General features: G+C 46.4%; 15 non-coding genes across 15 annotated transcripts; all 15 read left to right on the top strand.

Moving 5' to 3' along the window:
- Positions 1-894: 894 nt before the first annotated feature.
- On the top strand, positions 895-1,085 carry LOC142276201 (U2 spliceosomal RNA). The gene has a single exon (XR_012739705.1). It is a non-coding gene; the product is annotated as a U2 spliceosomal RNA (small nuclear RNA).
- A 1,387-nt stretch (positions 1,086-2,472) lies between these two features.
- On the top strand, positions 2,473-2,663 carry LOC142276200 (U2 spliceosomal RNA). The gene has a single exon (XR_012739704.1). It is a non-coding gene; the product is annotated as a U2 spliceosomal RNA (small nuclear RNA).
- A 1,387-nt stretch (positions 2,664-4,050) lies between these two features.
- On the top strand, positions 4,051-4,241 carry LOC142276199 (U2 spliceosomal RNA). Its single transcript, XR_012739703.1, has one exon. It is a non-coding gene; the product is annotated as a U2 spliceosomal RNA (small nuclear RNA).
- Positions 4,242-5,628: 1,387 nt separating this feature from the next.
- Positions 5,629-5,819, top strand: LOC142276198 (U2 spliceosomal RNA). The gene has a single exon (XR_012739702.1). It is a non-coding gene; the product is annotated as a U2 spliceosomal RNA (small nuclear RNA).
- Positions 5,820-7,206: 1,387 nt separating this feature from the next.
- LOC142276196 (U2 spliceosomal RNA) lies at positions 7,207-7,397 on the top strand. Its single transcript, XR_012739701.1, has one exon. It is a non-coding gene; the product is annotated as a U2 spliceosomal RNA (small nuclear RNA).
- A 1,387-nt stretch (positions 7,398-8,784) lies between these two features.
- Positions 8,785-8,975, top strand: LOC142276195 (U2 spliceosomal RNA). Its single transcript, XR_012739700.1, has one exon. It is a non-coding gene; the product is annotated as a U2 spliceosomal RNA (small nuclear RNA).
- A 1,387-nt stretch (positions 8,976-10,362) lies between these two features.
- LOC142276209 (U2 spliceosomal RNA) lies at positions 10,363-10,552 on the top strand. The gene has a single exon (XR_012739712.1). It is a non-coding gene; the product is annotated as a U2 spliceosomal RNA (small nuclear RNA).
- A 1,389-nt stretch (positions 10,553-11,941) lies between these two features.
- On the top strand, positions 11,942-12,132 carry LOC142276194 (U2 spliceosomal RNA). The gene has a single exon (XR_012739699.1). It is a non-coding gene; the product is annotated as a U2 spliceosomal RNA (small nuclear RNA).
- Positions 12,133-13,519: 1,387 nt separating this feature from the next.
- LOC142276193 (U2 spliceosomal RNA) lies at positions 13,520-13,710 on the top strand. Its single transcript, XR_012739698.1, has one exon. It is a non-coding gene; the product is annotated as a U2 spliceosomal RNA (small nuclear RNA).
- Positions 13,711-15,097: 1,387 nt separating this feature from the next.
- LOC142276191 (U2 spliceosomal RNA) lies at positions 15,098-15,288 on the top strand. Its single transcript, XR_012739696.1, has one exon. It is a non-coding gene; the product is annotated as a U2 spliceosomal RNA (small nuclear RNA).
- Positions 15,289-16,674: 1,386 nt separating this feature from the next.
- Positions 16,675-16,865, top strand: LOC142276190 (U2 spliceosomal RNA). Its single transcript, XR_012739695.1, has one exon. It is a non-coding gene; the product is annotated as a U2 spliceosomal RNA (small nuclear RNA).
- A 1,387-nt stretch (positions 16,866-18,252) lies between these two features.
- LOC142276189 (U2 spliceosomal RNA) lies at positions 18,253-18,443 on the top strand. Its single transcript, XR_012739694.1, has one exon. It is a non-coding gene; the product is annotated as a U2 spliceosomal RNA (small nuclear RNA).
- Positions 18,444-19,830: 1,387 nt separating this feature from the next.
- Positions 19,831-20,021, top strand: LOC142276188 (U2 spliceosomal RNA). Its single transcript, XR_012739693.1, has one exon. It is a non-coding gene; the product is annotated as a U2 spliceosomal RNA (small nuclear RNA).
- A 1,387-nt stretch (positions 20,022-21,408) lies between these two features.
- On the top strand, positions 21,409-21,599 carry LOC142276187 (U2 spliceosomal RNA). Its single transcript, XR_012739692.1, has one exon. It is a non-coding gene; the product is annotated as a U2 spliceosomal RNA (small nuclear RNA).
- Positions 21,600-22,986: 1,387 nt separating this feature from the next.
- Positions 22,987-23,177, top strand: LOC142276185 (U2 spliceosomal RNA). Its single transcript, XR_012739691.1, has one exon. It is a non-coding gene; the product is annotated as a U2 spliceosomal RNA (small nuclear RNA).
- Positions 23,178-24,542: the final 1,365 nt, after the last annotated feature.

Below are 24,542 nucleotides of genomic sequence, written 5' to 3'. Positions count from 1 at the left end.
ATTCTAAAAGAGAGGTCATGATAGACATTGAGCTTCTGAGCTCAATTGGGGACAGTCATGGGTGATGAATGTTTGCAACCTACTGCGAAGCCTCATACCGCAATATAAGGAACGTCAAATACTAAGAAAGGGCGGCCTATGAAAGAATTACTACTTTCAATAAGTACACTTAAACGGCTAATTGGGAATAGAAAAACTGTAAAAAGCCCTCTGAGAAAGCCCCCCTCTAACCTTTGATAGTAAGCTTTTCTGTAGTCTGCCTGTTGATGTATTTTCCGTTTGAACTGTGCACAACATGAAGAGACGGAACACTGGCGGCTTGTCACAATGCCCCCCGATGACATCACAATAGCGCTGCTGCCTAGAAAACAAGCTGCGCAGAAGAAGTTGTTCTTTGGGTGGGAGGGTGGGCTAGTGGAAGGAGGGGGCAATCTCTTTTTTTCCCGGGTGGTAGGGGGATGACAGGAGAAGGGAAGCGGGTGGTGAGAAAGGTACAGAGGGCAGGGTTTGGGGGCTGGGAAGGAAAGGGAAAAGATTAGGGTTTGGGGATGATGAAAGGGCTTTCTACGGGTAAGGATGGCAAAGGGTGGCAGTGACGGAAAGTCAGGCAACCTGTCCTGTCCGTCTTTTTGTATCGTGAATTGGAAAGACTGCAAGGGGGAGGGGAGTTGCTTGCGCCCTAAAGGAGGAGTTATTCAGATTCATTGCAGTGGGCGGCGGCTGCAAAACGCACCATTCTTCTTGTTTTGGCTCTGCAAAGCAGCCTTTTCAAGGGTTGGCTTGGGTGACAAAATGTCTTGTGTAGGCGTGGGTTTGTCTCCCTCTCGCTCTCTCTCCCTAAGATGTGTCCGGCATAGGCCAGGGTGCCACTCGAGGCCCAAACCAATTCTGGTTATCGCTTCTCGGCCTTTTGGCTAAGATCAAGTGTAGTATCTGTTCTTATCAGTTTAATATCTGATACGTCCCCTATCTGGGGACCATATATTAAATGGATTTTTAGAACAGGGAGATGGAAAAAGAGCTTGCTCTGTCCACTCCACGCATTGACCTGGTATTGCAGTACCTCCAGGAACGGTGCACCCCTTCTTAACCCAGTTTCCAAAAGCAGAACTCAATTCACCTGATTCATATTAGCCCGATTTAATGAATTGGAAGAAAGCATACGTCTTCATATGCACCTCAATTTGGCCCATTCACTTTTCACACTTCCTCCTTTTGTTTTTTATCTTTCACACTTTTGACTTTCTTTATTCATCCAAATAGCAAACTCATCACCACTCAACCTGACCAACTCGGCTATGTCCCCGTGCTGCAGTTCTCTGTCTTATCTAGATCATTTGCAATTGAATGGAATAGATCCCTTTTGGACAAAGTGGATTCACCTGCTGCTGCAGTGACCACAGGTGTGATAACATCTAGAATTGGCATCTGGTGCGATCTCTCCGCTTCCACTCCAAAGAAAGTTACCTGTTTATTCCTATCATGCATTGGTTTTTGGGGTTTTCTTTGAGTAATGATGATCTCTTTAGTAGTCTGTTGGCGCCCTCTCCTGGAGGAATAGTTTGCTTGCTCTTGGACATTCTAAAAGAGAGGTCATGATAGACATTGAGCTTCTGAGCTCAATTGGGGACAGTCATGGGTGATGAATGTTTGCAACCTACTGCGAAGCCTCATACCGCAATATAAGGAACGTCAAATACTAAGAAAGGGCGGCCTATGAAAGAATTACTACTTTCAATAAGTACACTTAAACGGCTAATTGGGAATAGAAAAACTGTAAAAAGCCCTCTGAGAAAGCCCCCCTCTAACCTTTGATAGTAAGCTTTTCTGTAGTCTGCCTGTTGATGTATTTTCCGTTTGAACTGTGCACAACATGAAGAGACGGAACACTGGCGGCTTGTCACAATGCCCCCCGATGACATCACAATAGCGCTGCTGCCTAGAAAACAAGCTGCGCAGAAGAAGTTGTTCTTTGGGTGGGAGGGTGGGCTAGTGGAAGGAGGGGGCAATCTCTTTTTTTCCCGGGTGGTAGGGGGATGACAGGAGAAGGGAAGCGGGTGGTGAGAAAGGTACAGAGGGCAGGGTTTGGGGGCTGGGAAGGAAAGGGAAAAGATTAGGGTTTGGGGATGATGAAAGGGCTTTCTACGGGTAAGGATGGCAAAGGGTGGCAGTGACGGAAAGTCAGGCAACCTGTCCTGTCCGTCTTTTTGTATCGTGAATTGGAAAGACTGCAAGGGGGAGGGGAGTTGCTTGCGCCCTAAAGGAGGAGTTATTCAGATTCATTGCAGTGGGCGGCGGCTGCAAAACGCACCATTCTTCTTGTTTTGGCTCTGCAAAGCAGCCTTTTCAAGGGTTGGCTTGGGTGACAAAATGTCTTGTGTAGGCGTGGGTTTGTCTCCCTCTCGCTCTCTCTCCCTAAGATGTGTCCGGCATAGGCCAGGGTGCCACTCGAGGCCCAAACCAATTCTGGTTATCGCTTCTCGGCCTTTTGGCTAAGATCAAGTGTAGTATCTGTTCTTATCAGTTTAATATCTGATACGTCCCCTATCTGGGGACCATATATTAAATGGATTTTTAGAACAGGGAGATGGAAAAAGAGCTTGCTCTGTCCACTCCACGCATTGACCTGGTATTGCAGTACCTCCAGGAACGGTGCACCCCTTCTTAACCCAGTTTCCAAAAGCAGAACTCAATTCACCTGATTCATATTAGCCCGATTTAATGAATTGGAAGAAAGCATACGTCTTCATATGCACCTCAATTTGGCCCATTCACTTTTCACACTTCCTCCTTTTGTTTTTTATCTTTCACACTTTTGACTTTCTTTATTCATCCAAATAGCAAACTCATCACCACTCAACCTGACCAACTCGGCTATGTCCCCGTGCTGCAGTTCTCTGTCTTATCTAGATCATTTGCAATTGAATGGAATAGATCCCTTTTGGACAAAGTGGATTCACCTGCTGCTGCAGTGACCACAGGTGTGATAACATCTAGAATTGGCATCTGGTGCGATCTCTCCGCTTCCACTCCAAAGAAAGTTACCTGTTTATTCCTATCATGCATTGGTTTTTGGGGTTTTCTTTGAGTAATGATGATCTCTTTAGTAGTCTGTTGGCGCCCTCTCCTGGAGGAATAGTTTGCTTGCTCTTGGACATTCTAAAAGAGAGGTCATGATAGACATTGAGCTTCTGAGCTCAATTGGGGACAGTCATGGGTGATGAATGTTTGCAACCTACTGCGAAGCCTCATACCGCAATATAAGGAACGTCAAATACTAAGAAAGGGCGGCCTATGAAAGAATTACTACTTTCAATAAGTACACTTAAACGGCTAATTGGGAATAGAAAAACTGTAAAAAGCCCTCTGAGAAAGCCCCCCTCTAACCTTTGATAGTAAGCTTTTCTGTAGTCTGCCTGTTGATGTATTTTCCGTTTGAACTGTGCACAACATGAAGAGACGGAACACTGGCGGCTTGTCACAATGCCCCCCGATGACATCACAATAGCGCTGCTGCCTAGAAAACAAGCTGCGCAGAAGAAGTTGTTCTTTGGGTGGGAGGGTGGGCTAGTGGAAGGAGGGGGCAATCTCTTTTTTTCCCGGGTGGTAGGGGGATGACAGGAGAAGGGAAGCGGGTGGTGAGAAAGGTACAGAGGGCAGGGTTTGGGGGCTGGGAAGGAAAGGGAAAAGATTAGGGTTTGGGGATGATGAAAGGGCTTTCTACGGGTAAGGATGGCAAAGGGTGGCAGTGACGGAAAGTCAGGCAACCTGTCCTGTCCGTCTTTTTGTATCGTGAATTGGAAAGACTGCAAGGGGGAGGGGAGTTGCTTGCGCCCTAAAGGAGGAGTTATTCAGATTCATTGCAGTGGGCGGCGGCTGCAAAACGCACCATTCTTCTTGTTTTGGCTCTGCAAAGCAGCCTTTTCAAGGGTTGGCTTGGGTGACAAAATGTCTTGTGTAGGCGTGGGTTTGTCTCCCTCTCGCTCTCTCTCCCTAAGATGTGTCCGGCATAGGCCAGGGTGCCACTCGAGGCCCAAACCAATTCTGGTTATCGCTTCTCGGCCTTTTGGCTAAGATCAAGTGTAGTATCTGTTCTTATCAGTTTAATATCTGATACGTCCCCTATCTGGGGACCATATATTAAATGGATTTTTAGAACAGGGAGATGGAAAAAGAGCTTGCTCTGTCCACTCCACGCATTGACCTGGTATTGCAGTACCTCCAGGAACGGTGCACCCCTTCTTAACCCAGTTTCCAAAAGCAGAACTCAATTCACCTGATTCATATTAGCCCGATTTAATGAATTGGAAGAAAGCATACGTCTTCATATGCACCTCAATTTGGCCCATTCACTTTTCACACTTCCTCCTTTTGTTTTTTATCTTTCACACTTTTGACTTTCTTTATTCATCCAAATAGCAAACTCATCACCACTCAACCTGACCAACTCGGCTATGTCCCCGTGCTGCAGTTCTCTGTCTTATCTAGATCATTTGCAATTGAATGGAATAGATCCCTTTTGGACAAAGTGGATTCACCTGCTGCTGCAGTGACCACAGGTGTGATAACATCTAGAATTGGCATCTGGTGCGATCTCTCCGCTTCCACTCCAAAGAAAGTTACCTGTTTATTCCTATCATGCATTGGTTTTTGGGGTTTTCTTTGAGTAATGATGATCTCTTTAGTAGTCTGTTGGCGCCCTCTCCTGGAGGAATAGTTTGCTTGCTCTTGGACATTCTAAAAGAGAGGTCATGATAGACATTGAGCTTCTGAGCTCAATTGGGGACAGTCATGGGTGATGAATGTTTGCAACCTACTGCGAAGCCTCATACCGCAATATAAGGAACGTCAAATACTAAGAAAGGGCGGCCTATGAAAGAATTACTACTTTCAATAAGTACACTTAAACGGCTAATTGGGAATAGAAAAACTGTAAAAAGCCCTCTGAGAAAGCCCCCCTCTAACCTTTGATAGTAAGCTTTTCTGTAGTCTGCCTGTTGATGTATTTTCCGTTTGAACTGTGCACAACATGAAGAGACGGAACACTGGCGGCTTGTCACAATGCCCCCCGATGACATCACAATAGCGCTGCTGCCTAGAAAACAAGCTGCGCAGAAGAAGTTGTTCTTTGGGTGGGAGGGTGGGCTAGTGGAAGGAGGGGGCAATCTCTTTTTTTCCCGGGTGGTAGGGGGATGACAGGAGAAGGGAAGCGGGTGGTGAGAAAGGTACAGAGGGCAGGGTTTGGGGGCTGGGAAGGAAAGGGAAAAGATTAGGGTTTGGGGATGATGAAAGGGCTTTCTACGGGTAAGGATGGCAAAGGGTGGCAGTGACGGAAAGTCAGGCAACCTGTCCTGTCCGTCTTTTTGTATCGTGAATTGGAAAGACTGCAAGGGGGAGGGGAGTTGCTTGCGCCCTAAAGGAGGAGTTATTCAGATTCATTGCAGTGGGCGGCGGCTGCAAAACGCACCATTCTTCTTGTTTTGGCTCTGCAAAGCAGCCTTTTCAAGGGTTGGCTTGGGTGACAAAATGTCTTGTGTAGGCGTGGGTTTGTCTCCCTCTCGCTCTCTCTCCCTAAGATGTGTCCGGCATAGGCCAGGGTGCCACTCGAGGCCCAAACCAATTCTGGTTATCGCTTCTCGGCCTTTTGGCTAAGATCAAGTGTAGTATCTGTTCTTATCAGTTTAATATCTGATACGTCCCCTATCTGGGGACCATATATTAAATGGATTTTTAGAACAGGGAGATGGAAAAAGAGCTTGCTCTGTCCACTCCACGCATTGACCTGGTATTGCAGTACCTCCAGGAACGGTGCACCCCTTCTTAACCCAGTTTCCAAAAGCAGAACTCAATTCACCTGATTCATATTAGCCCGATTTAATGAATTGGAAGAAAGCATACGTCTTCATATGCACCTCAATTTGGCCCATTCACTTTTCACACTTCCTCCTTTTGTTTTTTATCTTTCACACTTTTGACTTTCTTTATTCATCCAAATAGCAAACTCATCACCACTCAACCTGACCAACTCGGCTATGTCCCCGTGCTGCAGTTCTCTGTCTTATCTAGATCATTTGCAATTGAATGGAATAGATCCCTTTTGGACAAAGTGGATTCACCTGCTGCTGCAGTGACCACAGGTGTGATAACATCTAGAATTGGCATCTGGTGCGATCTCTCCGCTTCCACTCCAAAGAAAGTTACCTGTTTATTCCTATCATGCATTGGTTTTTGGGGTTTTCTTTGAGTAATGATGATCTCTTTAGTAGTCTGTTGGCGCCCTCTCCTGGAGGAATAGTTTGCTTGCTCTTGGACATTCTAAAAGAGAGGTCATGATAGACATTGAGCTTCTGAGCTCAATTGGGGACAGTCATGGGTGATGAATGTTTGCAACCTACTGCGAAGCCTCATACCGCAATATAAGGAACGTCAAATACTAAGAAAGGGCGGCCTATGAAAGAATTACTACTTTCAATAAGTACACTTAAACGGCTAATTGGGAATAGAAAAACTGTAAAAAGCCCTCTGAGAAAGCCCCCCTCTAACCTTTGATAGTAAGCTTTTCTGTAGTCTGCCTGTTGATGTATTTTCCGTTTGAACTGTGCACAACATGAAGAGACGGAACACTGGCGGCTTGTCACAATGCCCCCCGATGACATCACAATAGCGCTGCTGCCTAGAAAACAAGCTGCGCAGAAGAAGTTGTTCTTTGGGTGGGAGGGTGGGCTAGTGGAAGGAGGGGGCAATCTCTTTTTTTCCCGGGTGGTAGGGGGATGACAGGAGAAGGGAAGCGGGTGGTGAGAAAGGTACAGAGGGCAGGGTTTGGGGGCTGGGAAGGAAAGGGAAAAGATTAGGGTTTGGGGATGATGAAAGGGCTTTCTACGGGTAAGGATGGCAAAGGGTGGCAGTGACGGAAAGTCAGGCAACCTGTCCTGTCCGTCTTTTTGTATCGTGAATTGGAAAGACTGCAAGGGGGAGGGGAGTTGCTTGCGCCCTAAAGGAGGAGTTATTCAGATTCATTGCAGTGGGCGGCGGCTGCAAAACGCACCATTCTTCTTGTTTTGGCTCTGCAAAGCAGCCTTTTCAAGGGTTGGCTTGGGTGACAAAATGTCTTGTGTAGGCGTGGGTTTGTCTCCCTCTCGCTCTCTCTCCCTAAGATGTGTCCGGCATAGGCCAGGGTGCCACTCGAGGCCCAAACCAATTCTGGTTATCGCTTCTCGGCCTTTTGGCTAAGATCAAGTGTAGTATCTGTTCTTATCAGTTTAATATCTGATACGTCCCCTATCTGGGGACCATATATTAAATGGATTTTTAGAACAGGGAGATGGAAAAAGAGCTTGCTCTGTCCACTCCACGCATTGACCTGGTATTGCAGTACCTCCAGGAACGGTGCACCCCTTCTTAACCCAGTTTCCAAAAGCAGAACTCAATTCACCTGATTCATATTAGCCCGATTTAATGAATTGGAAGAAAGCATACGTCTTCATATGCACCTCAATTTGGCCCATTCACTTTTCACACTTCCTCCTTTTGTTTTTTATCTTTCACACTTTTGACTTTCTTTATTCATCCAAATAGCAAACTCATCACCACTCAACCTGACCAACTCGGCTATGTCCCCGTGCTGCAGTTCTCTGTCTTATCTAGATCATTTGCAATTGAATGGAATAGATCCCTTTTGGACAAAGTGGATTCACCTGCTGCTGCAGTGACCACAGGTGTGATAACATCTAGAATTGGCATCTGGTGCGATCTCTCCGCTTCCACTCCAAAGAAAGTTACCTGTTTATTCCTATCATGCATTGGTTTTTGGGGTTTTCTTTGAGTAATGATGATCTCTTTAGTAGTCTGTTGGCGCCCTCTCCTGGAGGAATAGTTTGCTTGCTCTTGGACATTCTAAAAGAGAGGTCATGATAGACATTGAGCTTCTGAGCTCAATTGGGGACAGTCATGGGTGATGAATGTTTGCAACCTACTGCGAAGCCTCATACCGCAATATAAGGAACGTCAAATACTAAGAAAGGGCGGCCTATGAAAGAATTACTACTTTCAATAAGTACACTTAAACGGCTAATTGGAAATAGAAAAACTGTAAAAAGCCCTCTGAGAAAGCCCCCCTCTAACCTTTGATAGTAAGCTTTTCTGTAGTCTGCCTGTTGATGTATTTTCCGTTTGAACTGTGCACAACATGAAGAGACGGAACACTGGCGGCTTGTCACAATGCCCCCCGATGACATCACAATAGCGCTGCTGCCTAGAAAACAAGCTGCGCAGAAGAAGTTGTTCTTTGGGTGGGAGGGTGGGCTAGTGGAAGGAGGGGGCAATCTCTTTTTTTCCCGGGTGGTAGGGGGATGACAGGAGAAGGGAAGCGGGTGGTGAGAAAGGTACAGAGGGCAGGGTTTGGGGGCTGGGAAGGAAAGGGAAAAGATTAGGGTTTGGGGATGATGAAAGGGCTTTCTACGGGTAAGGATGGCAAAGGGTGGCAGTGACGGAAAGTCAGGCAACCTGTCCTGTCCGTCTTTTTGTATCGTGAATTGGAAAGACTGCAAGGGGGAGGGGAGTTGCTTGCGCCCTAAAGGAGGAGTTATTCAGATTCATTGCAGTGGGCGGCGGCTGCAAAACGCACCATTCTTCTTGTTTTGGCTCTGCAAAGCAGCCTTTTCAAGGGTTGGCTTGGGTGACAAAATGTCTTGTGTAGGCGTGGGTTTGTCTCCCTCTCGCTCTCTCTCCCTAAGATGTGTCCGGCATAGGCCAGGGTGCCACTCGAGGCCCAAACCAATTCTGGTTATCGCTTCTCGGCCTTTTGGCTAAGATCAAGTGTAGTATCTGTTCTTATCAGTTTAATATCTGATACGTCCCCTATCTGGGGACCATATATTAAATGGATTTTTAGAACAGGGAGATGGAAAAAGAGCTTGCTCTGTCCACTCCACGCATTGACCTGGTATTGCAGTACCTCCAGGAACGGTGCACCCCTTCTTAACCCAGTTTCCAAAAGCAGAACTCAATTCACCTGATTCATATTAGCCCGATTTAATGAATTGGAAGAAAGCATACGTCTTCATATGCACCTCAATTTGGCCCATTCACTTTTCACACTTCCTCCTTTTGTTTTTTATCTTTCACACTTTTGACTTTCTTTATTCATCCAAATAGCAAACTCATCACCACTCAACCTGACCAACTCGGCTATGTCCCCGTGCTGCAGTTCTCTGTCTTATCTAGATCATTTGCAATTGAATGGAATAGATCCCTTTTGGACAAAGTGGATTCACCTGCTGCTGCAGTGACCACAGGTGTGATAACATCTAGAATTGGCATCTGGTGCGATCTCTCCGCTTCCACTCCAAAGAAAGTTACCTGTTTATTCCTATCATGCATTGGTTTTTGGGGTTTTCTTTGAGTAATGATGATCTCTTTAGTAGTCTGTTGGCGCCCTCTCCTGGAGGAATAGTTTGCTTGCTCTTGGACATTCTAAAAGAGAGGTCATGATAGACATTGAGCTTCTGAGCTCAATTGGGGACAGTCATGGGTGATGAATGTTTGCAACCTACTGCGAAGCCTCATACCGCAATATAAGGAACGTCAAATACTAAGAAAGGGCGGCCTATGAAAGAATTACTACTTTCAATAAGTACACTTAAACGGCTAATTGGGAATAGAAAAACTGTAAAAAGCCCTCTGAGAAAGCCCCCCTCTAACCTTTGATAGTAAGCTTTTCTGTAGTCTGCCTGTTGATGTATTTTCCGTTTGAACTGTGCACAACATGAAGAGACGGAACACTGGCGGCTTGTCACAATGCCCCCCGATGACATCACAATAGCGCTGCTGCCTAGAAAACAAGCTGCGCAGAAGAAGTTGTTCTTTGGGTGGGAGGGTGGGCTAGTGGAAGGAGGGGGCAATCTCTTTTTTTCCCGGGTGGTAGGGGGATGACAGGAGAAGGGAAGCGGGTGGTGAGAAAGGTACAGAGGGCAGGGTTTGGGGGCTGGGAAGGAAAGGGAAAAGATTAGGGTTTGGGGATGATGAAAGGGCTTTCTACGGGTAAGGATGGCAAAGGGTGGCAGTGACGGAAAGTCAGGCAACCTGTCCTGTCCGTCTTTTTGTATCGTGAATTGGAAAGACTGCAAGGGGGAGGGGAGTTGCTTGCGCCCTAAAGGAGGAGTTATTCAGATTCATTGCAGTGGGCGGCGGCTGCAAAACGCACCATTCTTCTTGTTTTGGCTCTGCAAAGCAGCCTTTTCAAGGGTTGGCTTGGGTGACAAAATGTCTTGTGTAGGCGTGGGTTTGTCTCCCTCTCGCTCTCTCTCCCTAAGATGTGTCCGGCATAGGCCAGGGTGCCACTCGAGGCCCAAACCAATTCTGGTTATCGCTTCTCGGCCTTTTGGCTAAGATCAAGTGTAGTATCTGTTCTTATCAGTTTAATATCTGATACGTCCCCTATCTGGGGACCATATATTAAATGGATTTTTAGAACAGGGAGATGGAAAAAGAGCTTGCTCTGCCACTCCACGCATTGACCTGGTATTGCAGTACCTCCAGGAACGGTGCACCCCTTCTTAACCCAGTTTCCAAAAGCAGAACTCAATTCACCTGATTCATATTAGCCCGATTTAATGAATTGGAAGAAAGCATACGTCTTCATATGCACCTCAATTTGGCCCATTCACTTTTCACACTTCCTCCTTTTGTTTTTTATCTTTCACACTTTTGACTTTCTTTATTCATCCAAATAGCAAACTCATCACCACTCAACCTGACCAACTCGGCTATGTCCCCGTGCTGCAGTTCTCTGTCTTATCTAGATCATTTGCAATTGAATGGAATAGATCCCTTTTGGACAAAGTGGATTCACCTGCTGCTGCAGTGACCACAGGTGTGATAACATCTAGAATTGGCATCTGGTGCGATCTCTCCGCTTCCACTCCAAAGAAAGTTACCTGTTTATTCCTATCATGCATTGGTTTTTGGGGTTTTCTTTGAGTAATGATGATCTCTTTAGTAGTCTGTTGGCGCCCTCTCCTGGAGGAATAGTTTGCTTGCTCTTGGACATTCTAAAAGAGAGGTCATGATAGACATTGAGCTTCTGAGCTCAATTGGGGACAGTCATGGGTGATGAATGTTTGCAACCTACTGCGAAGCCTCATACCGCAATATAAGGAACGTCAAATACTAAGGAAAGGGCGGCCTATGAAAGAATTACTACTTTCAATAAGTACACTTAAACGGCTAATTGGGAATAGAAAAACTGTAAAAAGCCCTCTGAGAAAGCCCCCCTCTAACCTTTGATAGTAAGCTTTTCTGTAGTCTGCCTGTTGATGTATTTTCCGTTTGAACTGTGCACAACATGAAGAGACGGAACACTGGCGGCTTGTCACAATGCCCCCCGATGACATCACAATAGCGCTGCTGCCTAGAAAACAAGCTGCGCAGAAGAAGTTGTTCTTTGGGTGGGAGGGTGGGCTAGTGGAAGGAGGGGGCAATCTCTTTTTTTCCCGGGTGGTAGGGGGATGACAGGAGAAGGGAAGCGGGTGGTGAGAAAGGTACAGAGGGCAGGGTTTGGGGGCTGGGAAGGAAAGGGAAAAGATTAGGGTTTGGGGATGATGGAAAGGGCTTTCTACGGGTAAGGATGGCAAAGGGTGGCAGTGACGGAAAGTCAGGCAACCTGTCCTGTCCGTCTTTTTGTATCGTGAATTGGAAAGACTGCAAGGGGGAGGGGAGTTGCTTGCGCCCTAAAGGAGGAGTTATTCAGATTCATTGCAGTGGGCGGCGGCTGCAAAACGCACCATTCTTCTTGTTTTGGCTCTGCAAAGCAGCCTTTTCAAGGGTTGGCTTGGGTGACAAAATGTCTTGTGTAGGCGTGGGTTTGTCTCCCTCTCGCTCTCTCTCCCTAAGATGTGTCCGGCATAGGCCAGGGTGCCACTCGAGGCCCAAACCAATTCTGGTTATCGCTTCTCGGCCTTTTGGCTAAGATCAAGTGTAGTATCTGTTCTTATCAGTTTAATATCTGATACGTCCCCTATCTGGGGACCATATATTAAATGGATTTTTAGAACAGGGAGATGGAAAAAGAGCTTGCTCTGTCCACTCCACGCATTGACCTGGTATTGCAGTACCTCCAGGAACGGTGCACCCCTTCTTAACCCAGTTTCCAAAAGCAGAACTCAATTCACCTGATTCATATTAGCCCGATTTAATGAATTGGAAGAAAGCATACGTCTTCATATGCACCTCAATTTGGCCCATTCACTTTTCACACTTCCTCCTTTTGTTTTTTATCTTTCACACTTTTGACTTTCTTTATTCATCCAAATAGCAAACTCATCACCACTCAACCTGACCAACTCGGCTATGTCCCCGTGCTGCAGTTCTCTGTCTTATCTAGATCATTTGCAATTGAATGGAATAGATCCCTTTTGGACAAAGTGGATTCACCTGCTGCTGCAGTGACCACAGGTGTGATAACATCTAGAATTGGCATCTGGTGCGATCTCTCCGCTTCCACTCCAAAGAAAGTTACCTGTTTATTCCTATCATGCATTGGTTTTTGGGGTTTTCTTTGAGTAATGATGATCTCTTTAGTAGTCTGTTGGCGCCCTCTCCTGGAGGAATAGTTTGCTTGCTCTTGGACATTCTAAAAGAGAGGTCATGATAGACATTGAGCTTCTGAGCTCAATTGGGGACAGTCATGGGTGATGAATGTTTGCAACCTACTGCGAAGCCTCATACCGCAATATAAGGAACGTCAAATACTAAGAAAGGGCGGCCTATGAAAGAATTACTACTTTCAATAAGTACACTTAAACGGCTAATTGGGAATAGAAAAACTGTAAAAAGCCCTCTGAGAAAGCCCCCCTCTAACCTTTGATAGTAAGCTTTTCTGTAGTCTGCCTGTTGATGTATTTTCCGTTTGAACTGTGCACAACATGAAGAGACGGAACACTGGCGGCTTGTCACAATGCCCCCCGATGACATCACAATAGCGCTGCTGCCTAGAAAACAAGCTGCGCAGAGGAAGTTGTTCTTTGGGTGGGAGGGTGGGCTAGTGGAAGGAGGGGGCAATCTCTTTTTTTCCCGGGTGGTAGGGGGATGACAGGAGAAGGGAAGCGGGTGGTGAGAAAGGTACAGAGGGCAGGGTTTGGGGGCTGGGAAGGAAAGGGAAAAGATTAGGGTTTGGGGATGATGAAAGGGCTTTCTACGGGTAAGGATGGCAAAGGGTGGCAGTGACGGAAAGTCAGGCAACCTGTCCTGTCCGTCTTTTTGTATCGTGAATTGGAAAGACTGCAAGGGGGAGGGGAGTTGCTTGCGCCCTAAAGGAGGAGTTATTCAGATTCATTGCAGTGGGCGGCGGCTGCAAAACGCACCATTCTTCTTGTTTTGGCTCTGCAAAGCAGCCTTTTCAAGGGTTGGCTTGGGTGACAAAATGTCTTGTGTAGGCGTGGGTTTGTCTCCCTCTCGCTCTCTCTCCCTAAGATGTGTCCGGCATAGGCCAGGGTGCCACTCGAGGCCCAAACCAATTCTGGTTATCGCTTCTCGGCCTTTTGGCTAAGATCAAGTGTAGTATCTGTTCTTATCAGTTTAATATCTGATACGTCCCCTATCTGGGGACCATATATTAAATGGATTTTTAGAACAGGGAGATGGAAAAAGAGCTTGCTCTGTCCACTCCACGCATTGACCTGGTATTGCAGTACCTCCAGGAACGGTGCACCCCTTCTTAACCCAGTTTCCAAAAGCAGAACTCAATTCACCTGATTCATATTAGCCCGATTTAATGAATTGGAAGAAAGCATACGTCTTCATATGCACCTCAATTTGGCCCATTCACTTTTCACACTTCCTCCTTTTGTTTTTTATCTTTCACACTTTTGACTTTCTTTATTCATCCAAATAGCAAACTCATCACCACTCAACCTGACCAACTCGGCTATGTCCCCGTGCTGCAGTTCTCTGTCTTATCTAGATCATTTGCAATTGAATGGAATAGATCCCTTTTGGACAAAGTGGATTCACCTGCTGCTGCAGTGACCACAGGTGTGATAACATCTAGAATTGGCATCTGGTGCGATCTCTCCGCTTCCACTCCAAAGAAAGTTACCTGTTTATTCCTATCATGCATTGGTTTTTGGGGTTTTCTTTGAGTAATGATGATCTCTTTAGTAGTCTGTTGGCGCCCTCTCCTGGAGGAATAGTTTGCTTGCTCTTGGACATTCTAAAAGAGAGGTCATGATAGACATTGAGCTTCTGAGCTCAATTGGGGACAGTCATGGGTGATGAATGTTTGCAACCTACTGCGAAGCCTCATACCGCAATATAAGGAACGTCAAATACTAAGAAAGGGCGGCCTATGAAAGAATTACTACTTTCAATAAGTACACTTAAACGGCTAATTGGGAATAGAAAAACTGTAAAAAGCCCTCTGAGAAAGCCCCCCTCTAACCTTTGATAGTAAGCTTTTCTGTAGTCTGCCTGTTGATGTATTTTCCGTTTGAACTGTGCACAACATGAAGAGACGGAACACTGGCGGCTTGTCACAATGCCCCCCGATGACATCACAATAGCGCTGCTGCCTAGAAAACAAGCTGCGCAGAAGAAGTTGTTCTTTGGGTGGGAGGGTGGGCTAGTGGAAGGAGGGGGCAATCTCTTTTTTTCCCGGGTGGTAGGGGGATGACAGGAGAAGGGAAGCGGGTGGTGAGAAAGGTACAGAGGGCAGGGTTTGGGGGCTGGGAAGGAAAGGGAAAAGATTAGGGTTTGGGGATGATGAAAGGGCTTTCTACGGGTAAGGATGGCAAAGGGTGGCAGTGACGGAAAGTCAGGCAACCTGTCCTGTCCGTCTTTTTGTATCGTGAATTGGAAAGACTGCAAGGGGGAGGGGAGTTGCTTGCGCCCTAAAGGAGGAGTTATTCAGATTCATTGCAGTGGGCGGCGGCTGCAAAACGCACCATTCTTCTTGTTTTGGCTCTGCAAAGCAGCCTTTTCAAGGGTTGGCTTGGGTGACAAAATGTCTTGTGTAGGCGTGGGTTTGTCTCCCTCTCGCTCTCTCTCCCTAAGATGTGTCCGGCATAGGCCAGGGTGCCACTCGAGGCCCAAACCAATTCTGGTTATCGCTTCTCGGCCTTTTGGCTAAGATCAAGTGTAGTATCTGTTCTTATCAGTTTAATATCTGATACGTCCCCTATCTGGGGACCATATATTAAATGGATTTTTAGAACAGGGAGATGGAAAAAGAGCTTGCTCTGTCCACTCCACGCATTGACCTGGTATTGCAGTACCTCCAGGAACGGTGCACCCCTTCTTAACCCAGTTTCCAAAAGCAGAACTCAATTCACCTGATTCATATTAGCCCGATTTAATGAATTGGAAGAAAGCATACGTCTTCATATGCACCTCAATTTGGCCCATTCACTTTTCACACTTCCTCCTTTTGTTTTTTATCTTTCACACTTTTGACTTTCTTTATTCATCCAAATAGCAAACTCATCACCACTCAACCTGACCAACTCGGCTATGTCCCCGTGCTGCAGTTCTCTGTCTTATCTAGATCATTTGCAATTGAATGGAATAGATCCCTTTTGGACAAAGTGGATTCACCTGCTGCTGCAGTGACCACAGGTGTGATAACATCTAGAATTGGCATCTGGTGCGATCTCTCCGCTTCCACTCCAAAGAAAGTTACCTGTTTATTCCTATCATGCATTGGTTTTTGGGGTTTTCTTTGAGTAATGATGATCTCTTTAGTAGTCTGTTGGCGCCCTCTCCTGGAGGAATAGTTTGCTTGCTCTTGGACATTCTAAAAGAGAGGTCATGATAGACATTGAGCTTCTGAGCTCAATTGGGGACAGTCATGGGTGATGAATGTTTGCAACCTACTGCGAAGCCTCATACCGCAATATAAGGAACGTCAAATACTAAGAAAGGGCGGCCTATGAAAGAATTACTACTTTCAATAAGTACACTTAAACGGCTAATTGGGAATAGAAAAACTGTAAAAAGCCCTCTGAGAAAGCCCCCCTCTAACCTTTGATAGTAAGCTTTTCTGTAGTCTGCCTGTTGATGTATTTTCCGTTTGAACTGTGCACAACATGAAGAGACGGAACACTGGCGGCTTGTCACAATGCCCCCCGATGACATCACAATAGCGCTGCTGCCTAGAAAACAAGCTGCGCAGAAGAAGTTGTTCTTTGGGTGGGAGGGTGGGCTAGTGGAAGGAGGGGCAATCTCTTTTTTTCCCGGGTGGTAGGGGGATGACAGGAGAAGGGAAGCGGGTGGTGAGAAAGGTACAGAGGGCAGGGTTTGGGGGCTGGGAAGGAAAGGGAAAAGATTAGGGTTTGGGGATGATGAAAGGGCTTTCTACGGGTAAGGATGGCAAAGGGTGGCAGTGACGGAAAGTCAGGCAACCTGTCCTGTCCGTCTTTTTGTATCGTGAATTGGAAAGACTGCAAGGGGGAGGGGAGTTGCTTGCGCCCTAAAGGAGGAGTTATTCAGATTCATTGCAGTGGGCGGCGGCTGCAAAACGCACCATTCTTCTTGTTTTGGCTCTGCAAAGCAGCCTTTTCAAGGGTTGGCTTGGGTGACAAAATGTCTTGTGTAGGCGTGGGTTTGTCTCCCTCTCGCTCTCTCTCCCTAAGATGTGTCCGGCATAGGCCAGGGTGCCACTCGAGGCCCAAACCAATTCTGGTTATCGCTTCTCGGCCTTTTGGCTAAGATCAAGTGTAGTATCTGTTCTTATCAGTTTAATATCTGATACGTCCCCTATCTGGGGACCATATATTAAATGGATTTTTAGAACAGGGAGATGGAAAAAGAGCTTGCTCTGTCCACTCCACGCATTGACCTGGTATTGCAGTACCTCCAGGAACGGTGCACCCCTTCTTAACCCAGTTTCCAAAAGCAGAACTCAATTCACCTGATTCATATTAGCCCGATTTAATGAATTGGAAGAAAGCATACGTCTTCATATGCACCTCAATTTGGCCCATTCACTTTTCACACTTCCTCCTTTTGTTTTTTATCTTTCACACTTTTGACTTTCTTTATTCATCCAAATAGCAAACTCATCACCACTCAACCTGACCAACTCGGCTATGTCCCCGTGCTGCAGTTCTCTGTCTTATCTAGATCATTTGCAATTGAATGGAATAGATCCCTTTTGGACAAAGTGGATTCACCTGCTGCTGCAGTGACCACAGGTGTGATAACATCTAGAATTGGCATCTGGTGCGATCTCTCCGCTTCCACTCCAAAGAAAGTTACCTGTTTATTCCTATCATGCATTGGTTTTTGGGGTTTTCTTTGAGTAATGATGATCTCTTTAGTAGTCTGTTGGCGCCCTCTCCTGGAGGAATAGTTTGCTTGCTCTTGGACATTCTAAAAGAGAGGTCATGATAGACATTGAGCTTCTGAGCTCAATTGGGGACAGTCATGGGTGATGAATGTTTGCAACCTACTGCGAAGCCTCATACCGCAATATAAGGAACGTCAAATACTAAGAAAGGGCGGCCTATGAAAGAATTACTACTTTCAATAAGTACACTTAAACGGCTAATTGGGAATAGAAAAACTGTAAAAAGCCCTCTGAGAAAGCCCCCCTCTAACCTTTGATAGTAAGCTTTTCTGTAGTCTGCCTGTTGATGTATTTTCCGTTTGAACTGTGCACAACATGAAGAGACGGAACACTGGCGGCTTGTCACAATGCCCCCCGATGACATCACAATAGCGCTGCTGCCTAGAAAACAAGCTGCGCAGAAGAAGTTGTTCTTTGGGTGGGAGGGTGGGCTAGTGGAAGGAGGGGGCAATCTCTTTTTTTCCCGGGTGGTAGGGGGATGACAGGAGAAGGGAAGCGGGTGGTGAGAAAGGTACAGAGGGCAGGGTTTGGGGGCTGGGAAGGAAAGGGAAAAGATTAGGGTTTGGGGATGATGAAAGGGCTTTCTACGGGTAAGGATGGCAAAGGGTGGCAGTGACGGAAAGTCAGGCAACCTGTCCTGTCCGTCTTTTTGTATCGTGAATTGGAAAGACTGCAAGGGGGAGGGGAGTTGCTTGCGCCCTAAAGGAGGAGTTATTCAGATTCATTGCAGTGGGCGGCGGCTGCAAAACGCACCATTCTTCTTGTTTTGGCTCTGCAAAGCAGCCTTTTCAAGGGTTGGCTTGGGTGACAAAATGTCTTGTGTAGGCGTGGGTTTGTCTCCCTCTCGCTCTCTCTCCCTAAGATGTGTCCGGCATAGGCCAGGGTGCCACTCGAGGCCCAAACCAATTCTGGTTATCGCTTCTCGGCCTTTTGGCTAAGATCAAGTGTAGTATCTGTTCTTATCAGTTTAATATCTGATACGTCCCCTATCTGGGGACCATATATTAAATGGATTTTTAGAACAGGGAGATGGAAAAAGAGCTTGCTCTGTCCACTCCACGCATTGACCTGGTATTGCAGTACCTCCAGGAACGGTGCACCCCTTCTTAACCCAGTTTCCAAAAGCAGAACTCAATTCACCTGATTCATATTAGCCCGATTTAATGAATTGGAAGAAAGCATACGTCTTCATATGCACCTCAATTTGGCCCATTCACTTTTCACACTTCCTCCTTTTGTTTTTTATCTTTCACACTTTTGACTTTCTTTATTCATCCAAATAGCAAACTCATCACCACTCAACCTGACCAACTCGGCTATGTCCCCGTGCTGCAGTTCTCTGTCTTATCTAGATCATTTGCAATTGAATGGAATAGATCCCTTTTGGACAAAGTGGATTCACCTGCTGCTGCAGTGACCACAGGTGTGATAACATCTAGAATTGGCATCTGGTGCGATCTCTCCGCTTCCACTCCAAAGAAAGTTACCTGTTTATTCCTATCATGCATTGGTTTTTGGGGTTTTCTTTGAGTAATGATGATCTCTTTAGTAGTCTGTTGGCGCCCTCTCCTGGAGGAATAGTTTGCTTGCTCTTGGACATTCTAAAAGAGAGGTCATGATAGACATTGAGCTTCTGAGCTCAATTGGGGACAGTCATGGGTGATGAATGTTTGCAACCTACTGCGAAGCCTCATACCGCAATATAAGGAACGTCAAATACTAAGAAAGGGCGGCCTATGAAAGAATTACTACTTTCAATAAGTACACTTAAACGGCTAATTGGGAATAGAAAAACTGTAAAAAGCCCTCTGAGAAAGCCCCCCTCTAACCTTTGATAGTAAGCTTTTCTGTAGTCTGCCTGTTGATGTATTTTCCGTTTGAACTGTGCACAACATGAAGAGACGGAACACTGGCGGCTTGTCACAATGCCCCCCGATGACATCACAATAGCGCTGCTGCCTAGAAAACAAGCTGCGCAGAAGAAGTTGTTCTTTGGGTGGGAGGGTGGGCTAGTGGAAGGAGGGGGCAGTCTCTTTTTTTCCCGGGTGGTAGGGGGATGACAGGAGAAGGGAAGCGGGTGGTGAGAAAGGTACAGAGGGCAGGGTTTGGGGGCTGGGAAGGAAAGGGAAAAGATTAGGGTTTGGGGATGATGAAAGGGCTTTCTACGGGTAAGGATGGCAAAGGGTGGCAGTGACGGAAAGTCAGGCAACCTGTCCTGTCCGTCTTTTTGTATCGTGAATTGGAAAGACTGCAAGGGGGAGGGGAGTTGCTTGCGCCCTAAAGGAGGAGTTATTCAGATTCATTGCAGTGGGCGGCGGCTGCAAAACGCACCATTCTTCTTGTTTTGGCTCTGCAAAGCAGCCTTTTCAAGGGTTGGCTTGGGTGACAAAATGTCTTGTGTAGGCGTGGGTTTGTCTCCCTCTCGCTCTCTCTCCCTAAGATGTGTCCGGCATAGGCCAGGGTGCCACTCGAGGCCCAAACCAATTCTGGTTATCGCTTCTCGGCCTTTTGGCTAAGATCAAGTGTAGTATCTGTTCTTATCAGTTTAATATCTGATACGTCCCCTATCTGGGGACCATATATTAAATGGATTTTTAGAACAGGGAGATGGAAAAAGAGCTTGCTCTGTCCACTCCACGCATTGACCTGGTATTGCAGTACCTCCAGGAACGGTGCACCCCTTCTTAACCCAGTTTCCAAAAGCAGAACTCAATTCACCTGATTCATATTAGCCCGATTTAATGAATTGGAAGAAAGCATACGTCTTCATATGCACCTCAATTTGGCCCATTCACTTTTCACACTTCCTCCTTTTGTTTTTTATCTTTCACACTTTTGACTTTCTTTATTCATCCAAATAGCAAACTCATCACCACTCAACCTGACCAACTCGGCTATGTCCCCGTGCTGCAGTTCTCTGTCTTATCTAGATCATTTGCAATTGAATGGAATAGATCCCTTTTGGACAAAGTGGATTCACCTGCTGCTGCAGTGACCACAGGTGTGATAACATCTAGAATTGGCATCTGGTGCGATCTCTCCGCTTCCACTCCAAAGAAAGTTACCTGTTTATTCCTATCATGCATTGGTTTTTGGGGTTTTCTTTGAGTAATGATGATCTCTTTAGTAGTCTGTTGGCGCCCTCTCCTGGAGGAATAGTTTGCTTGCTCTTGGACATTCTAAAAGAGAGGTCATGATAGACATTGAGCTTCTGAGCTCAATTGGGGACAGTCATGGGTGACGAATGTTTGCAACCTACTGCGAAGCCTCATACCGCAATATAAGGAACGTCAAATACTAAGAAAGGGCGGCCTATGAAAGAATTACTACTTTCAATAAGTACACTTAAACGGCTAATTGGGAATAGAAAAACTGTAAAAAGCCCTCTGAGAAAGCCCCCCTCTAACCTTTGATAGTAAGCTTTTCTGTAGTCTGCCTGTTGATGTATTTTCCGTTTGAACTGTGCACAACATGAAGAGACGGAACACTGGCGGCTTGTCACAATGCCCCCCGATGACATCACAATAGCGCTGCTGCCTAGAAAACAAGCTGCGCAGAAGAAGTTGTTCTTTGGGTGGGAGGGTGGGCTAGTGGAAGGAGGGGGCAATCTCTTTTTTTCCCGGGTGGTAGGGGGATGACAGGAGAAGGGAAGCGGGTGGTGAGAAAGGTACAGAGGGCAGGGTTTGGGGGCTGGGAAGGAAAGGGAAAAGATTAGGGTTTGGGGATGATGAAAGGGCTTTCTACGGGTAAGGATGGCAAAGGGTGGCAGTGACGGAAAGTCAGGCAACCTGTCCTGTCCGTCTTTTTGTATCGTGAATTGGAAAGACTGCAAGGGGGAGGGGAGTTGCTTGCGCCCTAAAGGAGGAGTTATTCAGATTCATTGCAGTGGGCGGCGGCTGCAAAACGCACCATTCTTCTTGTTTTGGCTCTGCAAAGCAGCCTTTTCAAGGGTTGGCTTGGGTGACAAAATGTCTTGTGTAGGCGTGGGTTTGTCTCCCTCTCGCTCTCTCTCCCTAAGATGTGTCCGGCATAGGCCAGGGTGCCACTCGAGGCCCAAACCAATTCTGGTTATCGCTTCTCGGCCTTTTGGCTAAGATCAAGTGTAGTATCTGTTCTTATCAGTTTAATATCTGATACGTCCCCTATCTGGGGACCATATATTAAATGGATTTTTAGAACAGGGAGATGGAAAAAGAGCTTGCTCTGTCCACTCCACGCATTGACCTGGTATTGCAGTACCTCCAGGAACGGTGCACCCCTTCTTAACCCAGTTTCCAAAAGCAGAACTCAATTCACCTGATTCATATTAGCCCGATTTAATGAATTGGAAGAAAGCATACGTCTTCATATGCACCTCAATTTGGCCCATTCACTTTTCACACTTCCTCCTTTTGTTTTTTATCTTTCACACTTTTGACTTTCTTTATTCATCCAAATAGCAAACTCATCACCACTCAACCTGACCAACTCGGCTATGTCCCCGTGCTGCAGTTCTCTGTCTTATCTAGATCATTTGCAATTGAATGGAATAGATCCCTTTTGGACAAAGTGGATTCACCTGCTGCTGCAGTGACCACAGGTGTGATAACATCTAGAATTGGCATCTGGTGCGATCTCTCCGCTTCCACTCCAAAGAAAGTTACCTGTTTATTCCTATCATGCATTGGTTTTTGGGGTTTTCTTTGAGTAATGATGATCTCTTTAGTAGTCTGTTGGCGCCCTCTCCTGGAGGAATAGTTTGCTTGCTCTTGGACATTCTAAAAGAGAGGTCATGATAGACATTGAGCTTCTGAGCTCAATTGGGGACAGTCATGGGTGATGAATGTTTGCAACCTACTGCGAAGCCTCATACCGCAATATAAGGAACGTCAAATACTAAGAAAGGGCGGCCTATGAAAGAATTACTACTTTCAATAAGTACACTTAAACGGCTAATTGGGAATAGAAAAACTGTAAAAAGCCCTCTGAGAAAGCCCCCCTCTAACCTTTGATAGTAAGCTTTTCTGTAGTCTGCCTGTTGATGTATTTTCCGTTTGAACTGTGCACAACATGAAGAGACGGAACACTGGCGGCTTGTCACAATGCCCCCCGATGACATCACAATAGCGCTGCTGCCTAGAAAACAAGCTGCGCAGAAGAAGTTGTTCTTTGGGTGGGAGGGTGGGCTAGTGGAAGGAGGGGGCAATCTCTTTTTTTCCCGGGTGGTAGGGGGATGACAGGAGAAGGGAAGCGGGTGGTGAGAAAGGTACAGAGGGCAGGGTTTGGGGGCTGGGAAGGAAAGGGAAAAGATTAGGGTTTGGGGATGATGAAAGGGCTTTCTACGGGTAAGGATGGCAAAGGGTGGCAGTGACGGAAAGTCAGGCAACCTGTCCTGTCCGTCTTTTTGTATCGTGAATTGGAAAGACTGCAAGGGGGAGGGGAGTTGCTTGCGCCCTAAAGGAGGAGTTATTCAGATTCATTGCAGTGGGCGGCGGCTGCAAAACGCACCATTCTTCTTGTTTTGGCTCTGCAAAGCAGCCTTTTCAAGGGTTGGCTTGGGTGACAAAATGTCTTGTGTAGGCGTGGGTTTGTCTCCCTCTCGCTCTCTCTCCCTAAGATGTGTCCGGCATAGGCCAGGGTGCCACTCGAGGCCCAAACCAATTCTGGTTATCGCTTCTCGGCCTTTTGGCTAAGATCAAGTGTAGTATCTGTTCTTATCAGTTTAATATCTGATACGTCCCCTATCTGGGGACCATATATTAAATGGATTTTTAGAACAGGGAGATGGAAAAAGAGCTTGCTCTGTCCACTCCACGCATTGACCTGGTATTGCAGTACCTCCAGGAACGGTGCACCCCTTCTTAACCCAGTTTCCAAAAGCAGAACTCAATTCACCTGATTCATATTAGCCCGATTTAATGAATTGGAAGAAAGCATACGTCTTCATATGCACCTCAATTTGGCCCATTCACTTTTCACACTTCCTCCTTTTGTTTTTTATCTTTCACACTTTTGACTTTCTTTATTCATCCAAATAGCAAACTCATCACCACTCAACCTGACCAACTCGGCTATGTCCCCGTGCTGCAGTTCTCTGTCTTATCTAGATCATTTGCAATTGAATGGAATAGATCCCTTTTGGACAAAGTGGATTCACCTGCTGCTGCAGTGACCACAGGTGTGATAACATCTAGAATTGGCATCTGGTGCGATCTCTCCGCTTCCACTCCAAAGAAAGTTACCTGTTTATTCCTATCATGCATTGGTTTTTGGGGTTTTCTTTGAGTAATGATGATCTCTTTAGTAGTCTGTTGGCGCCCTCTCCTGGAGGAATAGTTTGCTTGCTCTTGGACATTCTAAAAGAGAGGTCATGATAGACATTGAGCTTCTGAGCTCAATTGGGGACAGTCATGGGTGATGAATGTTTGCAACCTACTGCGAAGCCTCATACCGCAATATAAGGAACGTCAAATACTAAGAAAGGGCGGCCTATGAAAGAATTACTACTTTCAATAAGTACACTTAAACGGCTAATTGGGAATAGAAAAACTGTAAAAAGCCCTCTGAGAAAGCCCCCCTCTAACCTTTGATAGTAAGCTTTTCTGTAGTCTGCCTGTTGATGTATTTTCCGTTTGAACTGTGCACAACATGAAGAGACGGAACACTGGCGGCTTGTCACAATGCCCCCCGATGACATCACAATAGCGCTGCTGCCTAGAAAACAAGCTGCGCAGAAGAAGTTGTTCTTTGGGTGGGAGGGTGGGCTAGTGGAAGGAGGGGGCAATCTCTTTTTTTCCCGGGTGGTAGGGGGATGACAGGAGAAGGGAAGCGGGTGGTGAGAAAGGTACAGAGGGCAGGGTTTGGGGGCTGGGAAGGAAAGGGAAAAGATTAGGGTTTGGGGATGATGAAAGGGCTTTCTACGGGTAAGGATGGCAAAGGGTGGCAGTGACGGAAAGTCAGGCAACCTGTCCTGTCCGTCTTTTTGTATCGTGAATTGGAAAGACTGCAAGGGGGAGGGGAGTTGCTTGCGCCCTAAAGGAGGAGTTATTCAGATTCATTGCAGTGGGCGGCGGCTGCAAAACGCACCATTCTTCTTGTTTTGGCTCTGCAAAGCAGCCTTTTCAAGGGTTGGCTTGGGTGACAAAATGTCTTGTGTAGGCGTGGGTTTGTCTCCCTCTCGCTCTCTCTCCCTAAGATGTGTCCGGCATAGGCCAGGGTGCCACTC

Source organism: Anomaloglossus baeobatrachus, unplaced genomic scaffold (genome assembly GCF_048569485.1).
Source record: "Anomaloglossus baeobatrachus isolate aAnoBae1 unplaced genomic scaffold, aAnoBae1.hap1 Scaffold_3937, whole genome shotgun sequence".
NCBI classification, from domain to species: Eukaryota; Metazoa; Chordata; class Amphibia; order Anura; family Aromobatidae; genus Anomaloglossus; species Anomaloglossus baeobatrachus.
Note: the sequence above shows the minus strand (reverse complement) of the source record. Positions and strands in the feature narration are given on the sequence as shown.